The sequence below is a fragment of the Rhinopithecus bieti genome, unplaced genomic scaffold (assembly GCF_001698545.2).
Source record: "Rhinopithecus bieti isolate Rb0 unplaced genomic scaffold, ASM169854v2 scaffold_13271, whole genome shotgun sequence".
NCBI lineage: Eukaryota > Metazoa > Chordata > Mammalia > Primates > Cercopithecidae > Rhinopithecus > Rhinopithecus bieti.
In genome coordinates this window covers 606,366-612,359 of record NW_016807521.1, presented here as the reverse complement: position 1 = coordinate 612,359, position 5,994 = coordinate 606,366, and the positions used below count along the sequence as shown (strand labels likewise).

General features: G+C 48.0%; 1 long non-coding RNA gene across 2 annotated transcripts in view; it reads left to right on the top strand.

Moving 5' to 3' along the window:
* The window catches only part of LOC108536143 (uncharacterized), a 39,014-nt gene extending 33,290 nt beyond the window's left edge, over positions 1-5,724 (top strand). For both annotated transcript variants that reach the window (XR_001887430.1, XR_001887429.1), the window contains one exon: positions 5,521-5,724. This is a non-coding gene — a long non-coding RNA (uncharacterized LOC108536143). The remainder of the gene's footprint in view (positions 1-5,520) is intronic.
* Positions 5,725-5,994: the final 270 nt, after the last annotated feature.

Below are 5,994 nucleotides of genomic sequence, written 5' to 3'. Positions count from 1 at the left end.
GCTCTTTTTTTTTTTTTTTTTTTTTTTTTTTTTGAGATGGAGTCTCGCTCTGTCACCCAGGCTGGAGTGCAGTGGCATATCTCGGCTTACTGCAAGCTCCGCCTCCCGGGTTCATGGCATTCTCTTGCCTCAGCCTCCCAAGTAGCTGGTACTACAGGTGCCTGCCACCACGCCTGGCTAATTTTTTGTATTTTTAGTAGAGATGGGGTTTTACCGTGTTAGCCAGGATGGTCTCGATCTCCTTACCTTGTGATCCGCCTGCCTTGGCCTCCCAAAGTGCTGGGATTACAGGCATGAGCCACCGCACCCGGTCTAGTTTTTTTTTTTTTTTTTTTTTGAGATGGAGTCTCATTCTGTTTCCCAGGCTGGAGTGCAGTGGCACGATCTTGGCTCACTGTAACTTCTGCCTCCCGGGTTCAAGCGATTCTCCTGCCTCAGCTTCCTGAGTAGCTGGGACTACAGGCGTGTGCCACCATGCCTGGCTAATTTTTGTATTTTTAGTAGAGACAGGGGTTTCACCATGTTGTTCAGGCTCATCTCAAACTCCTGATCTCAGGTGATCCAACCTTTTTGGCCTTCCAAAGTGCTGGGATTATGAGCGTGATCCACGGTGCCCAGTCAATGAGCATAAAGTTTTAGTTAAACAAGATGAATAGGCTCTGGAGATCTGCTGTAGAACCTAGTGCCTATGGTCAACAATAGTGCACTGTACATTTAAAAGCTTGTTTAGAGGATAGATCTCATGTTAAGTGTTCTTACCACAATTTTAAAAAGAGAGAAGCCTGGCGTAGTGCCTCAAGCTTGTAATCCCAGAACTTTGGGAGGTTGAGGTGGGAGGATCACCTGAGTTCAGGACTTTGAGACCAGCATGGGCAACACAGTGAAACCTCGTGTCTACAAAAATATAAACATTAGGCCAGGTGTGGTGGCTCATGCCTGTAATCCCAGCACTTTGGGAGGCCAAGGCAGGTGGATCACAAAATCAGGAATTCAAGATCAGCCTGGCCAAGATGGTGAAACTCCATCTCTATTAAAAATAGAAAAATTAGCCGGGCGTGGTGGTGGGTGCCTGTAATCCCACCTACTCAGGAGGCCAAGGCAGAGAATTGCTTGAACCCGGGAGGTGGAGGTTGCAGTGAGCAGAGATCGTGCCACTACATTCCAGCCTGGGAGACACAGCCAGACTCTGTCTCAAAACAAACAAACAAACAAACAAACAAACAAAAAACAGCTGGGCATGGTGGTACGTGCCTGTATTCTCAACTACTAAGGAGGCTGAGGGGTGAGGATCGCTTTCTTCCAGGAGGCTGAGGCTGTAGTGAGCCATGATTGTGCCACTGTACTCCAGCCTGGGTAACAGAGAAAGACCTTGTCTCAAAAAAAGAAAACAATACAAAAATTAAAAGAAAGGAAGGAAGAATTCTTCATCAGACAGAGAAGCTCTTCAAGGGGAAGGAGGGAATCTGAAATCAGAGTGGGAGAGCTAGAGTTTTTCCCTGTGAGTCTACCTTGGTGGCAATATCTACAACAGGTGTTCATTAAGCAACAGTTGGATAAAAGAATGAATGAATAAATGAACTTGCTTGAGAATACACTGTGTGGTATGGGGGAAGTGAGGAAAGTTCCAGATTTATAAGTATGGAGTGATACCATTTACTTAAAGCTTAAAAACATGAGTCTGGACACAGTGGCTCACTCCTGTAATCCCAGCACTTTGGGAGGCTGAGGCGGGTGGATCACCTGAGGTCAGGAGTTCAAGACCAGCCTGGCCAACGTGGTAAAACCCTGTCTCTAGTAAAAATACAAAAATTAGCCGGGTGTGGTAGTGGGCGCCTGTAATCCCAGCTACTCAGGCGGCTGAGGCAGGAAAATTGCTTGTACCCTGGAGGCAAAGGTTGCAGTGAGCCAAGATCATGCCACTGCACTCCAGCCTGGGTAACAAGAGTGAAACTCAGTCTCTAAAACCAAAACACAAACAAACAAAAACACACGAGTCATTGATTTATATTGTTTCTGGATATGCGGACAGTGAAAGTGTCAGAGCCTGGATGGCAATGATAAGCAGTGGTTTCAGGAAGGGTTAACTTGGGGAACAAGCACCATGACAGCATGGGGAGGGGGCTTGCACCATCTCCTTAATATTTTATTTCTCAAGAAGTGTTAGGCAGCAAACATGTCAAAATGGATACTGTATAACATATTTTTAAATGTAGGTTTGAAACGGTTTATCATTTTAAAAACTGTTTTGAAGTGTCAGGGATTTGGAGATGGGCTCTGGGTTAACTCTTCTCTTCACCAGTTGCTAGCTGTGTTTTGGACAAGTTGCTTTCTTTCTCATCTGTGACTGGTCGTCTGGGATATCACATCCTAGTCACCTGTACTGAACACTCAACTTAACACTGGGAAACATTGCCAGGTTTCTCTTTTCCCAAAACAAAACTTTATTGGCTGCTTTATTTTCAAATTTAAGCATCTGGGGTTAAAATTCCACACCCGGCCGAGCGCGATGGCTCACGCCTGTAATCCCAGCACTTTGGGAGGCTGAGGCAGGCAGATCACCTGAAGTCAGGAGTTCGAGACCAGCCTGGCCAACATAGTGAAACCCTGTCTCTACTAAAATACAAAATTAGCTGGGTGTGGTAGCGGGCGCCTGTAATCCCAGCTACTCGGGAAGCTGAGGCAGGAGAATCACTTGAACCCGGGATGTGGAGGTTGCAGTGAACTATTGCACTCCAGCCTGGGTGACGAGCAAAACTCCATCTCAAATAAATAAATAAATAAAATAAAATTCCACACCCTCTTCCCTCAACACACATTCAAAGCTCAAGGTTTTGGCTTAGACCTGGATATAATCTTTTTTTTTTTTTTTGAGACAGAGTCGCGCTCTGTCGCCCAGGCTGGAGTGCAGTGGCCGGATCTCGGCTCACTGCAAGCTCTGCCTCCCGGGTTCACGCCATTCTCCTGCCTCAGCCTCCAGAGTAGCTGGGACTACAGGCGCCCGCCACCTCGCCCGGCTAGATTTTGTATTTTTTTGGTAGAGACGGGGTTTCACCGTGCTAGCCTGGATGGTCTCGATCTCCTGACCTCGTGATCCGCCCGTTTCGGCCTCCCAAAGTGCTGGGATTACAGGCTTGAGCCACCGCGCCCGGCCTAATTTTTTGTATTTTTAGTAGAGACGGGGTTTCACCGTGTTAGCCAGGATGGTCTCGATCTCCTGACCGTGTGATCCGTCCACCTCAGCCTCCCAAAGTTCTGGGATTACAGGTGTGAGCCACTGTGCGCTGCCAGATATAATCTTAAGTTTGAAATTCCTTTGGGATTTTACAAGGGATGATTTAATTTACAATCTACATAGAAAGTTCCTTTAACATTACAGCCTATATGACTGATCTTAGTTTTTTGAAAGAGTTTGGGTCTGCTCTCTGGAGAATGTTGAAGGCTACTTTTAGAACCAGCATTTGTTTTTTTAGTTCTGAGACATCCTGAAAAGTAGAATCCAGAATTTGTCACAAATTTGGGTCTAGGGAGGTTAATGTTTTACCTCCTTAAAAACCATCCTTGGCCGGGCGCGGTGGCTCAAGCCTGTAATCCCAGCACTTTGGGAGGCCGAGACAAGCGGATCACGAGGTCAGGAGATCGAGACCATCCTGGCTAACAGGGTGAAACCCCGTCTCTACTAAAAAATACAAAAAAACTAGCCGGGCGCGGTGGCGGGCACCTGTAGTCCCAGCTACTCGGAAGGCTGAGGCAGAAGAATGGCGTAAACCCGGGAGGCGGAGCTTGCAGTGAGTTGAGATCCGGCCACTGCACTCCAGCCCAGGCGACAGAGGGAGACTCCGTCTCAAAAAAACAAAACAAAACAAAACAAAACAAAACCATCCTTTCGCCACACAATTCACAGTTCCTCCGTTTTTGTTGTCAATGGCCCTTCCTTTAATGGGACCTGCCCAAGGAGCCACTGAAGCACTAGGAGAAGGTTGCCCCTCCGGGAGACACTGGCGCTTGCAGGCTGGGACCAACAACCTCAGAAGTCCTAGGGCTGGCCGGAGACAGCAGACAGGGGACTAAGTAGAATCTGAGTTAGACAATGGAAGAGGGAAGGTGTAAAAATCAGGAGTTCTGGGTTTGAAATGGGCTCCAAAGTTCTCAGGTTGTGACCTCATTTTCTTTTCTTTCTCTCTTTTTTTTTTCTTTTGAGATGGCGTTTCACTATTGTTGCCCAGGTTGGAGTGCAATGGCACAATCACAGCTCACTGCAACCTCTACCTCCTGGGCTCCAGCGATTCTCCTGCCTCAGCCTCCTGAGGAGCTGGGATTACAGGCCCGCACCACCACGCCCAGCTAATTTTTGTATTTTTAGTAGAGATGGGGTTTCACCATGTTGGTCAAGCTGGTCTCGAACTCCCAACCTCAGGTGATCCACCCACCTCAGCCTCCCAAAGTGCTGTAATAGGCGTGAGCCACCTCGCCTGGCCTGTAACCTCATTTTCTACCTCCAAATCTATTTTTCTTTTTATAGCCCCGTCCTCTCAATCCAGTTACTTGAGAGTTAGCAGGCCCTTTCCCAGATCATCACATTCAAGCAGGCTCATGTCCTGTAATTCTATCTTCTTGATATGCTCAAGCTAGAACCACTACTGCGCCTCAACATTCCCCGACCCCTGCCCCGGGCATAAGCAACTTTTAGGTATATCACTTAGGTAAGAAATAGCCCCTTGGTGAGAAGAGGTATCCTTTTTCCTGGCTCTGCTGGTATTCCTCCTCCAGTTGCCTCCCCTTCCTCCTCCTCCTTCCCCTCCTCCTGCTCCTTTCCCTCCTCTTCCTCCTCCTCACTCAGCTGGTATTCATCCTCCAGTTGCCACCGCCTCCTCTTCCTCTTCAATGCAGTGAAGTTTACAACATGATGTGGTATGGCCCTGCTCAAATCTTTTGCCTCCTCTTCATCGGCCCTGGGGCTGCTGCCCTGACATGGGTCTTTGTTGCTGTCCGTCTCCGCAGCGTTCTCCCAGCTGCCTCCATAATTGTCCACAATTCTGAGCATTGCCAGTGCCTTCAGGACAAACTCAGACTCTCCACATGGCACCTAAGGCTCTAGTCCCTGCCAGTTTCTATTTCCTCTTCTGCCTCTCCCACCTGAAACCCTCCTTCACCCAGAGTTTCCCCAGCCTCTGCCAGGAAATCCTTGTTCCCTTTCTCCTCCTGGCAATACCTCCTGGTCTTTCTAGTCTTGGCTTTGCCCTCCTTAGGAAGTCTGACCCGGTTGGGTGACCCTTCCCGGGGCTTCCCTCTCCCTTGGTGCTTATCACCCTCCACTGCAGTCAGGGCTGGGGACCCAGGGCACCGGAGGCACTGGTGCCTAGAGTGCAAGGTACTTTTAGGGGCTCCTGAAAATGTTTTATTTTAAAGTTAGATAAAAAAAATGTAAGGGTCAAAGAAAATGTGTTTTTTTCTCAATCCAAAAAATAAATGTGTAGGGTCCATGAAAATCTACTGAATTATTTAAATTTTTTTTTTAAATAGAGGAAGATACTTCATGAAGACAAAAGCATCTAAGGCCTGAGAAAGTGAGAATGTGACCCTGATTGACTGCCATTGGTTTCCCCTTCCCCCAGTGGGGTTGGGGGGTACCCCCTGCATTATGTGATTAAGTCTCTGCACCCCTAGCCTCGTTTGCATCACTTAGGACTGCTTTCTGAACAAGAAGTGCATAAATAAATGAATGGCCTTGCGCAAGGCTCTTGACTCTGTGCGGCTCGATTTCTTCATCCTGACAACAAAGTTCCAGCTTCACGGGGCCGCTGCGGGGTTCAAGTAGTGAGTGGGAAACTTTCAGAATTGCCGAGTGTGCAGCCATTCCTGAGGTGCAGAATGTGGGTGGGAAGGGGAGGGCGGAGGTTGTTGAAGGTGGCTTTGATACCTTTCTTTTGGTAAGAAAATTACCCTCTTTATACACGCAGAGCACTGGAAGGACAGACACCAGAGTCTCACCGGAGC